Raw genomic sequence first — 17,120 nt, 5'->3', positions numbered from 1 at the left:
CATTTTTTTAAAAAGATCTTTCTGTCAAAAGAAAAAAAAACGTTACTTCGAGTTAGCATATGAATATATAATATTATGTATATAATTTATAAATTCCTTAAATAATATAAATACATTTTGCTTGAGCAAAAGGTGATGAAATCCAATGAAGTGGATGTTTCGGTTGGCACCGCGGAACACTGAACTTTGAGGAGACTGGTGCTGATGCATGTAATCTTCAAAATCTTACAATGCCAATTTTCTTTTTAATATCATAAAAAGCATCAAATTGACATACTATTTTTATAAGTATGAAAGAGAATTCAGATATACCAGGGAAGGAAATTGGAGGTATTTTTTTATTTTATAAATGAATGGTTTAATTAGAGTCACTTGGGCCTAGAATGATCAAAAATGGTAATGACATCTGTGTGACCAAAGTGTTGGTGCTTTAGGGAGTTACGATAAATATCAGGATGTGAATAGCATTTATAAACTGAAACTGGCTAGAAAATGATATTGTTATAATACAATTAAGTTTGTTCATACTTACCTGGCAGATATATAGTATATAGCTGTATTCTCTGATGTCCGACAGAATTTCAAAACTCGCGGCACACGCAGTGGGCGGCCAGGTGGTAGTACCCATTCCCGCCGCTGGGAGGCGGATATCAGGAACCATTCCCATTTTCTATTCATATTTTTTAGTGCCACTGTCTCCTGAGGGGAGGTGGATGGGCACTTAATTATATATATCTGCCAGGTAAGTATGAACAAACTTAATTGTATTATAACAATATCATTTTGTTCATGAAACTTACCTGTCAGATCTATATATAGCTGAATCCCACCTTTGGAGGGTGGGAAGAGACTGAATAGGATTTTAGGAAACAAATCTATGTAGATGATAGACATCTTGGTTCCTTACCTGTTAGCATAGCTGACTTTGTGATTACTGTCACCCAAGCCTGCCTCTGCTTTACTAGAGTTGCCAGCGAGGTAGGGACCTGTAATGCTGGTGCGCTCTAGATGATCTGTCAACGGGGGCATGACCACAATTTGACCAGACCTTATGACCATACATATGAGGGCAATGAAGCAAAAAACCACCACCTGACTTACTAAGCAAATCCAACTTTAAGTTAAACTAAACGATTGGAAGACCTCCTCTGAGGATCTACCCAACAACCAAAAAACACAAAATAAAAACTATACCTAACCATTATCTAGAGGATAGGAAAAGAGCTACTTCCAGCCCCCAAAACTGTGTCTGCAGAAATGTATGGCCCTAGAGAACAGCAGTTCTCGTACGTCGTCCTCACATCTCTTAAATAATGTGAGGCGAATACTGAGTTGCTCCTCCAAAAGGGGGCATCAAGAATGTCCTTGATTGCCATATTCTTTTGGAAGGCTAGCAAGGTTGCAACAGCTCTAACTTCATGAGCGTTCACTCGCAGGAGGCTCAAATCAGTCTTCTTGCAAGATGAATGAGCCTCTTTAACCCTTAAACGCCGAAGCGGTAAAAAAAAAATGTCTCCCGTGTGCCGGAGGTGTTTCAGAGTGAGCGCGGAAGCGGAAAAAATATTTTTTTCAAAAAATCACAGCGCGCTTAGTTTTCAAGATTAAGAGTTCATTTTTGGCTCCTTTTTTTGTCATTGGCTGAAGTTTAGTATGCAACCATCAGAAATGAAAAAAATTATCATTATCATATATAAATAATGCGATATATGATAGCGCAAAAACGAAATTTCATATATAATTGTATTCAAATCGCACTGTGCGCAAAATGGTTAAAGGTAACAAGTTACTTTTTTTTTCGTTGTAATGTACACTAAATTGCGATCATTTTGGTATATAACACATTGTAAAACGATAAAAGCAACACAGAGAAAATATTATCACAAAATAATGCATGAATTTCGTAACGAGCGGACGTAAAAACAAATATTTTTTTCAAAACTTCACCATAAATCTAAATATTGTCCTAGAGACTTCCAATTTCTTTCAAAATGAAGACAAATGATTGAATATTACTATACTGTAAGAGTATTAGCTTACAATTGCAGTTTTCGACCATATCTGTCGAGTTAAAGTTGACCAAATGTCAAATTTTTTTATATATACAGTAGACCCTTGACTCACGAACGCATTGACCCACGTACAACTCGATCCCAGACCAAAATTATAGGTAAAATTTCACCCTTGACCTACGAACTAACTTTGAGATACGAACAAAAAAAAATGCGGAAAATAAAAATTCTGTTTGGGTCATGAACTAATTTTGAGACATGAACATTTGAAAAATGCTGGAAATTTCTGGAAAATAACAATTCACTTTGTTTCACAAACTAATTTTTAGACACAAACATTTGAAAAATGCGCGAAATCGCCCAGCACACGTGAGGAGCGTTTGAGTTGCCATGGGAACAGCCATCCTCCAGCCGCCCACGCACGGCGTCACCCACGCATCGCTCTTTGTCTCATCTCATTGTGTACAAGACGTTCGTCAATTCGCTTAGCATTTTTTGCGCTAAAACTTGTGATTTTCTTCTATAATGGGCCCTAAGAAAGTGAAGAGTGGTGGTGAAAGTAAGAAAGTGAAGAGTGATGGTGAGAAGAGGGTGCAGAGGAAGATAACCATTGAAATAAAGAAAGAAATCAACTGACGAAGAGGAGGCTGGGGAGGAAGTTACAGATGTCAGCAGTGATGTGATAAAAGCCGCATTGGAAAAGTGGAATGATGTCCAGTGCTTCCTGAATTGTATCATCCGGACAAAATTGTTACGAACAGGATGTGAATATGCTCAATGAAAATTTAATGAGCCATTTCAGAAAAGTTATGCAAGGAAGGAAAAGGCAACAGACATTGGATAAGTTTGTGATTAAACGTTCACCAAAAAAACCTAGAAGAGTTGAATCTCCGGAACGAGATCTCCCCGACCTGGATGGGGGAGGGTCTCCTTCCGCACAATAACCTCCTCCCCACCCACCACCCTCCTCTTCTCTTGTCCGTCAAGCCAGAAGTCTCGCCAGTCATAGTAAGTGTTCACTTTACAAACGTTTTTTATAGTGTTAGTTTACCATTTTAAATTATATTATTAGATATATTAAGGTTTTTTACACTGACTTTTACATTATCTGTGTAAAATAAGGCAAAATATACATAATATATATTGGTTCGTAGGGGTCGAGAACCAATTAATATTATTCCCATTAAACCTTATGGGGAAATTAGCTCCGAGTCACGAACAATTTGGAACACGACCAAGGTCTAGGAACGGATTGTGTTCGTGAGTCAAGGGTCTACTGTATATTTTTTATATGCAATTATTTCGGAAATAAGAAAAGCTACAACCTTCAAATATTTTTCGTTTTATTCTACATGAAATTGCGCACATTTTCATATATAAAACTCTATGAAATGCTAATATGAAAAACGGTAGCAAATATTCCGAGAATGGGACGTACGCATTTCGGAGATTTGTGGCGGAGAATCCGCGCGTGGAGGGAAGGAAAGATTTTTTTTTTTTAATTCACCATAAATCTAAATATTTTGCTAGAGACTTCGATAGCTTACAATTGCGTTTTTCGACCATTTCGGTAGAGTCAAAGTTGACTGAACATGGTTTTTTTTCTATTTATCGTGATTTATATGCAAATATTTCAAAAATGAGAAAAGCTACAACCTTCAATTATTTTTTGTTGTATTCTACATGAAATTGCACACATTTTCATATATAAAACTTTATGTAACAGCTAATTTAAAATGGTGCAAACATTACCACAATCGCACGTATGATTTTTTCGGAAGAGTTACCGCGCGGACGTAAAGAAAATGTTATTTTTTCATATATTCACCATAAATCAAAATATTGTGCTAGAGACTTCCAATTTGTTGCAAAATGAAGGTAAATGCTTGAATATTACTAGAATATACGCGTTTTAGCTTACAATTGCGTTTTTTGACCATTTCGGTAGAGTCAAAGTTGACCGAAGGTTGAAATTTTGGCAATTATCGTTATTTATATGAAAATATCTCAAAACTGATAAAAGCTACAACCATGGGTAGTTTTTAGTTGTATTGTGCATGAAATTGCGCACATTTCCATATACAAAACTTTATATAACGGCTAATTTTAAAATGGTTTAAACATTACCACAATCGCATGTATGATTTTTTTCAGAAGAGTTACAGCGCGGACGTAAGGAAAATTTTTTTTCATAAATTCACCATAAATCGAAATATTGTGCTAGAGACTTCCAATTAGTTGCAAAATTAAGGTAAATGATTTAATATTACTAAAATATTAGAGTTTTAGCTTACAATTGCGTTTTTCGACCATTTCGGTAGAGTCAAAGTTGACCGAAGGTTGAAATTTTGGCAATTATTGTTATTTATATGAAAATATCTCAAAAATGACAATTTGTCAAAAATTGCATTTTTCCTAACTATACAAACCTGAGGTCCTTTAACAATAGGAAGTAGCTAGCGGCAGCTGGAACGGTCGTAAGCTTCGAACAAGGGGAGAACGGTAGTTAACTGCTTGTCCGACGCGACTGGGAGGTAAACAAATCACTTTTGCTTTTGGCCCATGCAAAATACGCAGAGTGAGGGGTGGCATGAGGAGGGACTATATGTAAAGGACCTCAGGTTTGTATAGTTAGGAAAAATGCAATTTTCAACAAATTGTCATTTGTTCCGATAAATAATGCAAACCATCGGTCCTTTAACAATAGGAAGACTTACTTCTTGGTGGGAGGAATCTGAGTCTTTGATGAACAGACTGGTGTTCGTCCATCCCTGGAATGCCTCCCTGGTCGTAAGAGCGAGGGAGGGATCCAAGCCTCTGTCCGATTGATCGGGGTGTGCACCGCAGGATCAATGGTCAGACCTCTGGGCCGAGTACTAAGAGAGAGGCAAGCGTATCTCTTCGTACCAGCAAGCAAGAACTTGTTCCTGTTTGCAAGAGGCAACATAAAGTATGGGTTGTCTCAAGCTGGCATCCACTTCCTCCCCCTTGTTGGAGGAAGTGGTGGATATACGCTCCTATCCCCAAGTGAAAGGGATAAGATGGGGCTCTGTTTGAGTAGCTCACCTGCATCTTGTCCTTATCCAGCAGGGTGACGACCGTGTCCCTCTAACCACAGGAGAAGAAGGGGAAAACAAGATGGGAAGAGGAGCCAGTCACACTCTTCATTCACTCATCCATTCTTACGGTCACACCAGGACTCGATGCTGTTCAGCCTGCGTAGGGTGGGTTCGCTACACAACGTGTTGAGCAGCCACCACGGGTCCCAAGGAAAAAGATCCAAGGACCTGTGGGCAATATCCCGAAGGTAGAAGGAGGGGCATGTGGTCTGGTTGGACCAGACCCCTGCCTTCAGTACCTGCGCCACGGAGAAGTTCTTGCGGACAAGGCAGCATCTCCTTCGCATCGAAGGCGGTGAAGTCCATTAGGGAGGGGATTGTGAACAACCTCGAACCAATCGTCAGGGACCGAAGGGTCTGAGTCTTCGCTACGAAGTTGGTACGAAATCGAGCGTCACGGATCCCCATCCCCTGGATGCTTGACTTCGCAGGAGAAGTCATGCAGTTCCTCAGAGGAAAAGAAGGGAATAGTCGCATGACCTATCCCTCTTCTCTACTTCGGTGATGTCCAGTACCCATACTGGTCTGTCCCGTTTGCCACGAAGTCTCTCGCATCCTCCTATCCCCATGCAGCGAAGTTCTCGGTAGTGGATAGGACACCGACACTCCATGGGGTTGTCGATGGTATGGGTACTGTGACAAGCTATTAAAACGAAGTAATGATTGCTCTGTAACAACCGAACTAAGTCAACAGCGTAGTTCGTAACTGACTCGGGCGCTCTGACAGCTGCCGACTGACTGCGTTCGGTAGGAGGCAAGTTGTCCAAGCATCCGAGTAAGTCACGTGACCTTCGCCTTTAAAGGGTTATGCCGAGAGACCAAACAAATAATGTATTTGTTTGTCACCAATGCCGGACAGCGAGGTGATGATTCTCTTAAGGCATGTGCCCAACAGGCGGAAGTCAATTGCCTTCTAGAGACCGAGGTCCCTGAAGGCAAAACATCTCATAGTTGTTGAATCTCAGCTAAGGAGAAACAACACTATGAACCGTTGAAGACGAAGGTAGATATTGAATGCAACCTACGTCTTCACAGACGAATCGAGAGAAGGATTCTCAAGATTCATAACCTGTGCTTACAAATGACTGAAAACGCTAACCGCTATTTCATTGCTGTCCGGTGAGAAGTCGTAGTTGCAATGAAAGCGGGGCGTTCTTCAGTAATGAAAACACAGGGGAAAGCCGCCTGAAGAACTGCTTCTCATGGGCTGAACATTTGGAAGTAGAGCTGTCAGGTCGGAGAGTAGGCGATGTCTTTTGACACATCTGTTAATTCGGGTTGAACAATGAACAATTGTACACCTACGAATATGAGATATTTGAAGACAAACTCAGATGTCTGCAAAATCATTCGCATTTTCGCAGTGCGATGCAGCGGGAGACTTGTACAGACTTCTGTTACCGTGCGGTAAACAGAAAGATGAAAGAGTCCAAGAGATATCTCTGTTGAAAATTCTCGCAATGTCGAAGGCGATGGAATCTATCGTCACAGCAGTAGATGGTCCTTCATTATTGCGAGAATCCCCGTTAATCAGAGACCTAAGTTCATGATTGTTGGGCAGAGATACGGTTCGGTAGTCAATCAAGCAGGGGAGAGAGAGAGACATAACTAACCATGCATCTCGGAGGCCCAGCTGATACTGAGCTGCTATCTGCAGTTCAATACGCAGTAGCTGAGCCTGAGCTCTCGCTGACTCGTCATCCTGAGTTGCCAGGTAATCCATTATTCCACGAAGGAATGCGTTCGGCTAGAACCACCGAGCATAAAAAGATATGCTCGAGCAATTATATTTAGGCGAAACGAATTTCGGTAAATATAAAAGTTGAAATGGTGTTGTCGTGACAAAACCATAAGTATATAAAATTGAAACTGAAACTCCTGGGAGGTTGCAGGCAACCCCGAGTTGCAGTTCAATTAGAATACTTCTCTTCTAAGTCGCAATCCGTAGATTAACTAGGATATGCGCCTACCCCTCGGACAATTCAACTGCTTAGTAGAATCATGTCACGAGGTTAATATACGTAGTATATTTGTAGGATTCTGAACAACGATCTCCATCCTAAATTCTTTCCTTCAAGAAAACAAAATAAGGATTGGAGATCGACCACCTTCGATCTCTATCAAAGAGAGTGAAGGAGAAGTCTTCCTCGAAGGAAAGCTTCAATGGTGAACAGAATACTAAGACGATAGTTCAAGCCAAACTGGATATTCCGTCCGATCTTCTCTATTCCGTCCCCAGGTTGGTCGCCTACTGTGAGATAGTTTTCCTTTCAGCAGCAGTCTTCTTCCCATGCTAGAAATTCCAGGAATTCGAGCATAGGCGAGGTTCCCCGATTATCGTGTAACATATCGGGGATTCTCGTCTCGCTCACTTTGGACCGTTGTCTCGCCTAAGTGTTTGGAGATCGTAAAAAACTCGAACACACTGAATGCGCTAGAAATTCCGTAGAATTCTAAGCAGTCTGCGAAACCCCTACCAAATTCGTCAAACGATATCGGCTGGTGGTCCTCTCGATTCCCGTAGAAATCGAGAATGGGGCAGGATCCCTCCTCAACGACCGGGGCTTACATCAGGTAGGACCCGAAGGTCCCCCCGGTAGCGCAGTCCCCAACGTGGGATCCTACAGAGAAATCTCTGTAGGATCCCTCCCCTTTCCCTCGTAGCCGTAAGGAGAGAGGGAATGGGGGAGGAATTGGATACTCGCTCGCCTTCCCAGTGGAACTAGCAGTTGGAGAAGAGTAGGAGCAGCCATCGCCTTGCGGCGATGGCCTCTCAGAGTCTGGGAAAACGTATTGTCAGGAGAAAACGTTTTCCCGCGGAGGGTTACGAACTCTCACTGTAGGTAAGGGTCTGCCGCCACTGTGAACGTCGTCTGGGTGGGGCTGATCGACACCTGACAGGAGAGAGCCGATACCGTCCTCAGACTCATTCCAGTCCTCGTCGAGGTCGAAACCTCTCAGGAGGACCGAAGGAGTATTTAAATACGGTGTCCGAAGACACGTAGAAACGCCGCTGTCGCAGTAGAGGAGGTGGAAGTAGCTTGATCGACCGGCCAGAACTGAGAGAGCCTTCTTGTCCGGAGACGAGAGACTCTGGTTCGAGACAGAATCGGCAAGCTCCGATCGCGGCAGACCCACCGTCGGTTTGGGTTCCCTCTCGGGCCCCAAAACGACTCGAGCAGAGACGTGGGCTCTGCTGGTGGGAGCGGCAATCCTTCCGCAAGGTCATTATGCTGACGAATCAGCTTAATGACTTCTGCAAAATTCCTCTGTATCTCGGGAGTAAACCGCGTCTTGCGGAGTAGGACCGTCCAGTCCCTCCAGCAAGAACAGATCCCGAGATACTCCTCCTTCAGAAGGAGGAACAGCGGCAGACCCCTGACGGTCGCCTCCAGCTACTTGCGCGTATGTCCTGGTCGGTCCTAGAACCGTGCCTGGTCCATACGGCGTCATAGCGGGATCGCGAGCGGCGCACCTCTCGCGATCACTCCTAGGTACCTCGCTCCTCCCGGTGTAGCCCGAGGAGGTTGAAGGTACAGGAGAGGCAGACCTGACGCTCCCCCCTAGCTCGCTGGCAGGACCAGCATGCTTGGAGGGCTGCTGCTGATCGTCAACCCGCGGTGGCGATCGAGCAGCAGGCCTAGCCTTGCCGCTCGCCTGGGGTGAGAGGCTCGGCTGAGAACGTCGACGCTGATCTCTAGCGTCAGGCGAGCTGTTGCTGGTTACCGTCTCCGCCCGGTCCCGATGGGAGCGGCGGTCAGGCGACCTGCTAGGCTCGCTGTCGCGGTGAGACCAGCGAGCGTCCTCTTGGCGCGTTGAGCCGCTGGTACCAGCCGTGGATAGTACCAACGGCCGCGGGGACCCCTTCCTCGCCTCAACCCGTGGCTGGTCAGCGACCGTCACGTCAACCCGAGCAGCCAGCTGGTCGCTGCGAGAGCGTCCACTGGCCTGGGCGAAAGTAGTCGTTGCCACGACTCTCGCCCAGTCTTCTGATCCCGCGCTTTCGGTTTTTTTGACGGCGAGCGGAGCGTGCGGGGTCAAGACCTTTGGCTGGACGGTCTCCCGCGGGAGACCGTCCACTCGGTACTTCTCGCTAACGAGAAGCCGAGGCGGATCCTGGTTTAGCGGCAGAACCGCTAGAACCAGGCGAGGAGGTGCCAGCCGAAGCTGGTACTCCTCTGGTCCCTGTCTTCTCCTTGGTAGAAGAAGAGACGGGCCCTGTTCCCGAGGGAGCAGGAGGACCAGCAGAAGAGCTCCCCAAATCGCCGGAGCGAGACGGGCCCTTAGAAGGTCCCGAAGGAGCCTTCTTAGGGGGGAAAACCCGGGTTACCAGCTGGTCGCTGCAAGAGCGGCCTCTGGCCTGGCGAGAGTCACCTGAGCGGCTCTCACCAGCCTTCTGCTCCGTGCCGCGTCTTGGCGCCGAGCGAACTCTGGCGCCGAAACTTGGCTGCATGGTCCCGAGGGAGAACGTACACTCGGGATCTCTCGCGAACGAGAGACCGAGCCGGAACCTGGCGTAGCGGCATCGCCGCTAGCACCAGGCGAGGAAGTACCAGAGCTAACCGATACTCCTCTGGTCCCCGTCTATCTCTTCCTTACTGGAAGGGGAGACGGGCCCCGCTCCCGAAGGAGCAGGAGGACCAGCAGAAGGACCCCTGTCCCACCGTGGTGGGACGGGCCCTTAGAAGTTCCCGAAGGAGACTTCTTAGGGGGGAAGGCAGCCTTCTTCTTCTTCGGCTTATGGGCCTTAGAAGTCGAAGGGGAAGAGGCAGCAGCAGACGATGAAGACGAAGATGACACCTTCCTCTTCTTCCTCTTCCTCATCAGCTCACGCAGGACAGTCGTCAGGTCCTCCATCCAGGCCGGAGCCGGGGCTATTGCCGAAGCAACACGGCCCGACTGCACCTGTCCGGAAGGACCTGGGACTGGGGAAGACACACCGTGGGCAGGACCAGCATGGACAGGCTCAGGAACCAGGAGCGACAGGAACACGCAAACCAGCTTCAAGGAGCGGCAGGAAACAGCGGCAGGCGGTAGACCAGAAGGGGACCAGCCAAGCCAACAGCGGGTAAGCATCATCCCAGCAGCGGGAAATCAAAATAACATCAGCGGCAGGTACGGCAGGGCCAGCGATCGCCTCGTAGAATCATCGGCAGCCAGCGGGAACCTGGGGTCCTGGGCCTGGGTCTGGTGGCCGGTCCAGGGGCAAGCTGCTGGAACAGCGGAAAAGTCTGGGACAGGCAACACGAAGAAACACAGCGGCGGTGGCGGGCAACCCCCCCTCGGTACAGCGGCGGCCCTAGTAGCGGCAGACGGCGTCACCGACACAGCATGGGGAGTGTAGACCGGAGGGGGGGGGGAGCAGCAGAAAGCGGCCGTGGTAGTAGTGGAGACCGCCACAGACCTCGCTAGACGCTGCAGCAGCCCGTGGATGCTAGGCACGCCCTGCCGCCGCGGTGGTCCATACCTGTCCAAGGTCGTCTCCCACGGATGTAGCACCTGCGGTAGCATAGATAGATTAGTAAGAGGGGTTCCCTCACGCACGGGGGAAGACATGACACCCCACCCCGAACGCAAGGAAGACCCCAAATACAAAATACAACGAGGAAGCTGAGCGGGGGGCAGGAAGGAAGACGAAGAATCGGATACCAAGGGAGTCGCGGGAGAGCTTTCCGACGACTTCCTGGCCAGGACCTTCGCTTCGCCCCTACCCCCGCACAGCAGTGAAAAGTAAATATGAAATGAAACAGAATACTCTGCCCTTGCGATCACTTACATAGAACTTAAAGGGGAAAAAGATTCCAATTCCCGGTTACCCGGGTAAAACGGAAACTTGATCTCCAAATTAATATGATGCTAATCATACAAAATATATAATGAAAATGAAACAGAATACTGCACTTGCGATTTTCAACCTTTCACAGAAAATAATCGTAAGGATCAATTCCCGGGTAAGAGCGAAAATTGATCCAAATTAAATTTTTATCAAATTAAATAAATGACAATGAGAGAATACTGCATTGCGAATCCACTTTCATTGCATGTTTATCATACAAAATAAAAGGCTCGTGCCGAGCGCAATCACGCTCTCGGTAACGAACGCACAGGGCAAAAATATAATGAAAAAAGTACTTACATTTTTCAATTACACACTTTCGCCCAAAATACATGACTCGGCGCGAGCGCCCCCGCCCTCGGCACCGAGACATAATTCAAGGGTTCAATTCATGAAAAGAGAGGAAATCGCCGCATCTACGGCGATAGCTCCATGTTGGTTCATAATTAAGTAATGAAAATGAAAATAGTGTACTTACAGTTTCATTTTCAAGTCAAACAAACCATTAGTAGAAAACACAATATAAACAAAGCATGACGACGATGAAAGCGGCAGAGAGCGATGACTAACATGTCCTTCACACCCGCGGCCGAAAGCAAAAGTGATTTGTTTACCTCCCAGTCCGCGCGGGCGCGCGACTGTCGGACAAGCAGTTAACTACCGTTCTCCCCTTGTTCGAAGCTTACGACCGTTCCAGCTGCCGCTAGCTACTTCCTATTGTTAAAGGACCGATGGTTTGTATTACGTATCGGAACAACTGATAAAAGCTACAATCATGAGTATTTTATTGTTGTATTCTACATAAAAATGCGCACATTTTCATATATTATACTTCATGTAACAGCTAATTTACAATGATACAAAAATTATGTCAAAGTGACGAAATAATTTCCGAGATGTGTCACAGATACTTTTTAGTGCGGCAAGAAAGAAATTCGCGCTTGCGTGCCTGCATAACGATTGTAAACAAAACAACACCTTGATCCATGAATTCCCAGCATCCCCCAAGGCGCGTGATTCAAAAGTTTTAGGCTGGTAGGCCAAAGTATTTTTCCGCGAATTTTAAAAAAAACTTTTGTAAGTCGACGTAAAATACGTCCAGTCAGCAGTAAAGGGTTAATAATGTCCCTTAGGAAAAAAGCCAGTGCATTCTTCGATAAAGGTAAATCTGGTCTCTTCACTGAGCACCATAAATTACCCGAAGGACCTCTTACTTCCTTCGTTTTTTGTAAATAAAATTTTAGAGCCCTAACAGGGCACAGGACTCTCTCTGGTTCTCGACCAACTAAGTTCGTCATTCCCTTGATTTCAAAGCTCTTGGGCCAAGGGTTGGACGGGTTCTCGTTCTTGGCCAAGAACGTGGGACTCAAAGAGCAGACAGCATTATCTCCTTTGAAGCCCACATGTTCACTGATGGCCTGAATTTTGCTAGAGTAGTTAGGAAAAGAGCCTTTCTAGTCAAGTTTTTAAGAGACGCTGCATGGAGAGGCTCGAACGGACTTGACATCAGATGTCTTAAAACAACATCTAAGTTCTAGGAAGGAGGCCTACCCTGAACTATCTTTGTGGTTTCAAATGATCTTAAGAGATCATGAAGATCCCTGTTGTCAGCAAGATCAAGGCCTCTGTGTCGAAAGACTGCTGACAACATGCTTCTATATCCCTTAATAGTTGGGACTGCTAACTTCTGAACATTCCTTAGGTACAGAAGGAAGTCGGCTATCTGGCTCACAGAGGTCGTGGTAGAGGAAATTCCCTCCCTTCTACACCAACCCCTGAAGGAAGCCCACTTCGACTGGTATACTGCACGCGATGACGCCCTCCTTGCGTTGGCGATCGCTTTTGACACTGATTTAGAAAAACCTCTCGCTCTGGCCAACTTTTCAATAGTCTGAACGCAGTCAGACACAGAGCGGAAAGGTTTTTGTGATACCTCTCGAAGTGGGGCTGTTTGAGTAGATCTTTCCTCCAGGGCAGTGTCCTTGGGAAGTCTACAAGGAAGGACATGACCTCCGTGAACCATTCTCTCGCAGGCCAAAGTGGGGCGATTAAAGTCAACCTCGTCCCCTCTGATGCCGCAAACTTCCTGATGACCTCCCCCATGATCTTGAACGGGGGGAAGGCATACAGATCCAAGCCTGTCCAGTCCCAGAGAAGGGCGTCTATAGCTACCGCTCCTGGATCTAGAACAGGGGAGCAATAAAGAGGAAGCCTCTTCGTCCTCGACGTCGCAAATAGGTCTACTAGAGGACGTCCCCATAATTTCCACAGTTCCCGACAAACCTCCTGATGCAGAGTCCATTCTGTCGGCAGGAGCTGATCCTGTCGACTGAGAAGGTCTGCCCGGACATTCTGGACCCCTGAGATGAACCTCGTAAGGATCGTTATCTGCCTCGCTCGCGCCCACAACAGGATCTCTTTTGCTAGCCAAAAAAGGGGTCGGGAGTGTGTACCTCCCTGTTTTCTTAAATAGGCCAGGGCTGTGGTGTTGTCCGAGTTGACCTGGACTACTTGGTACGCAACCTTCTCTTCGAAGAACTGGAGCGCTAGGAAAATCGCTGCTAGTTCTTTCAGATTTATGTGCCAGGACACCTGTTCCCCCCTCCAGGCGCCTGACACTGCTTCCCCTCCTAGTGTTGCTCCCCAGCCCTAAGTGGACGCGTCGGAAAACAACACTAGGTCGGGGCTCTGAAGTTTTAGGGACAAACCCTCTAGAAACTTGTTTGGATCGAGTCACCATCTTAAATGGCTCTTTACAGACTTGGAGATCTTCAAGGTCGCTTCTATATCCTGCTTGACCTTCCATTCCTCTGCTAGGAAAAATTGGAGAGGTCTGAGGTACAGTCTCCCCAGGGAAACAAACTTTTCCAGCGAGGAAATGGCCCCCAGCAGACTCATCCATTCCCTCACCGAGCAAGTTTCCTTCCCCAGGAAGGCTGAAACTTTCTCTAAGCCTTGCTGCTGTCGTTCCTGGGACGGAAACGCTTGAAAAGCCACTGAATCCATCTGAATCCCCAGATACACGATGGACTGTGTTGGGGTCAGATGTGACTTTCCGAGGTTGACCAGAAGTCCCAGGGACTTCGCCAAGGCTAACGTTAACTGAAGGTCCTTCAGACACCTCTCTTCTGAAGACGCTCTGATGAGCCAGTCATCGAGATAGAGATTCTTATTCCTGAAGAATGTAACCATCTCACTACATTCTTCATCAGAATAGTGAACACCATCGGGGCCGTGCTTAATCCAAAACAAAGCGCTCTGAATTGCCATACTTTGCCTTTTAGCACAAATCGCAGGTACTTTCTTGAGAGAGGGTGGATAGGAACGTGAAAGTATGCGTCCTGCAAGTCTAAGGACACCATCCAGTTGCCTGGTCTCAAGGCTCCTAGAACTGACTGAGGTGTTTCCATCTTGAATTTTTTCTTTTCTATGAAAAGGTTCAGCCTGCTCACGTCCAGGACTGGACGCCATCCCGTCGACTGCTTTGGTACCAGGAAAAGTCTGTTGTAAAATCCTGGTGACCCCAGGTCTAAGACCTGTTCCACCGCTCTCTTTTGCGCCATCCATTGGTCTAGAAAGGTCGAATAAGATCAGTTGTTTCTCCCGCTGGTAAGAAGGAGAAAGATCCCTGGGAAGTTTGTGCACAGAGGAGGAGGTACCATAAAGGGAATCTTGTACCCCTGTTCTAAGATCTTGAGGGACCAGATGTCCATACCCCTCTCTCTCCACGCTCCTGCAAAGTACTTCAGTCTGGCTCCGACTGGTGTCTGAAGGACATAGTGCTCACTTCTTTCCTCTCGGCTTGAAAGAAGCTCTGCCTCTGGAAAGGACTCTCCCCCGAGAAGCGGATCTTGAGGGAGGTGCCCCACGAAAGGGCTTCAGCTTCCTAGGAACTTGTCCAGAAGAAGACGTCAAAGGGACTGCGGGACGTCTGACGGACTGAGCTAGGAGGTCCTGAGTAGCCTTCTCTTGCAGGCTGATTGCAAGGTCCTTAACCAAGGTCTGGGGGAAAAGATGGTTTGAAAGAGGGGCAAAAAGCAACTCTGCCCTTGAGAAGGAGAAACCGACTTTGCTGTAAAATTACAGAAAAGAGCTCTCTTCTTCAACAGGCCCGTACCGAAGTGCGACGCCAACTCCTCCGAACCATCTCTGACGGCCTAGTCCATGCATGCTAATACACTGGACAGCTCCCCCAGACTGATAGAGTCCAGACTCCTAGATGAACATCTAGGACTCCCAAGCACCAGTCCAAAAAGTTAAAGACTTCCAGAGTCCTCAAAAGTCCTTTAAGATGATGATCCGCCATCTGTTGGGGTCCAAGATATCTTTGCTGAAGAAAGTAGAGACCTCCTCTGAGCATCTACAAGACTGGCAAAATCGCCTTGTGCCGATGAAGGGATTCTCACACCCACCTCCTCTTTGGTCTCATACCAAACTCCCCCTTTTCCACTGAGTCTCGAGGGAGGCAGGGCAAAAGTAGACTTGCCCTGATCTTTCCTGCGTTCCATCCAGTCCTGTAACTTCTTGAACGCCCTCTTAGTGGAAAGGGAAGTCTTCATTTCCACAAACTCAGGAGCCTTACTGGACTTCGATGAGGAAAATTGAGGAGGAGGAGATTGAGCAGCAGAAGGTTGGAACTTGTCTCCAAACGACAAGCGCAAAAGACGAACCAAAACCTTGTAGTCCGAGACTGAAGAAGAAGACGACTGATCTTCCTCTACAGAATCCGTAGGACTACTCAATTCTCCCTCCTCCCTGAGAGCAACTGGCGAATGCGCAGAAGGAGGGGGCATAAGACCTACAGGTCTAATTTTCAAAAGAGACCTCTGACGTTTAGACGAAGAAGTCTCCTCATCCAGACGAACCTCTTGTCGAGCTTTGTGGCGCGAATCTTGACGCGCGTTCCTGGACAGGTCGAGCATCCTGAGAAGCGTCTTGAGTAGCAATAAGACGCCGAGCTTCCCGCAAAGCGTCCTGACGAGCTTCTACAGAAGCGTCCTTGCGAACTTCCAAAGAAGCGTCCTTCCGAGCGCTTACAAAAGCGTCTCTCCGAGCGTCAACAGAAGCGTTCTGCCGAGCGTCCTCATAAGCGTCGTGCTGAGCGTCCTCAAAAGCGTCCTGCCGAGCGCCCTGAGCAGAGCGTCTTGAGGAGAAACCAACATCTCGATTAAGCGTCTTGTTACTCGTACTATGTGAGCGATGGGGCACCGATCTAAAAGCAGGCGGTGACAAAACAGGAGAAAGAGACGAACGAGGAGAGGGAGAACTGGGGACTTCGATCTCTTGACAGGCAGCCTAGTAATCTTTCCTAATCCTATAGGCTCCACTTCTTTCTTCACCATCAAAGAAGCCAACTGGCCTTGAAGGGACACGAGAATATTCCTCGTAGGAGAAGAATCCTGAACAGGTGAAGGGCTGAACCTGCGAGAAGACGAGGGGACGCCTTCTTCTTTCTCACAGGGACAGCTACCTGCCTCTCCTTAGAGCGACTGGGCCGCTCCACAGCGTCATCCTCTGATGACGTCCTATACTTCTTGTGCGGTGGAAAAGCGTCATATGACTCAGGAGACAACCGCAAAGAAAGAGGAGAGAAAAGACGTGAAGCGTCCTCCTCTCTAAAGGTCCTTTTCAACGGACGCGAGTCCCTCCGAGAGCTCCACCCCTTGCGCGGGGAGGGCGCCTCAGAGGACGAAAAACAGTCCTTAAGGATGCGCGCCTGAGCACGCTCCTTGGCAGCCTGGGAAGTTGCAACAGGACCTGCTGAAGGGACGCCAGATCGGTGGGGAGCCCCCGTAACCCTCTTGCGGCTTTCGACATGTCCACTCCCTGAGTCCTGGGAGTCCGACAGCGGTCTAGACCTAGAGGCATTATGGGGCCGATCTGACGCCCCCTCCACAACACTAGGGGCACAATCACTAACTTTCACCGTGCCTGTTTCCAAGGCAAGCACTTTGGATTCTAGAGATTGTAAAGAATCCAAATCAAAGAGAGGGCATTACCTTCTCCAGACACAATTTCAGGGCCCGAAAGCAACATCACAGGGTTAGGAGAGACAAAATCTACAGGGGTTATTGTAGGTGGAATATTACTGCCCTTACCTTTACTGCTTGAACCACTCCTAGAGGAAGACCTCCTGATCCTATCACGATCCAATTT

At 47.3% G+C, this 17,120-nt stretch overlaps 1 pseudogene; it reads right to left on the bottom strand.

The window, feature by feature from the left end:
* LOC135215662 (ras-related protein Rab-35-like) overlaps positions 1-17,120 on the bottom strand; it is a 113,955-nt pseudogene that overhangs the window by 80,854 nt on the left and 15,981 nt on the right.

The sequence above is a fragment of the Macrobrachium nipponense genome, chromosome 5 (assembly GCF_015104395.2).
Source record: "Macrobrachium nipponense isolate FS-2020 chromosome 5, ASM1510439v2, whole genome shotgun sequence".
Classification (NCBI taxonomy): domain Eukaryota; kingdom Metazoa; phylum Arthropoda; class Malacostraca; order Decapoda; family Palaemonidae; genus Macrobrachium; species Macrobrachium nipponense.
The sequence above is the reverse complement of the archived record's forward strand: the minus strand, read 5'-3'. Positions and strand labels throughout refer to the sequence as shown.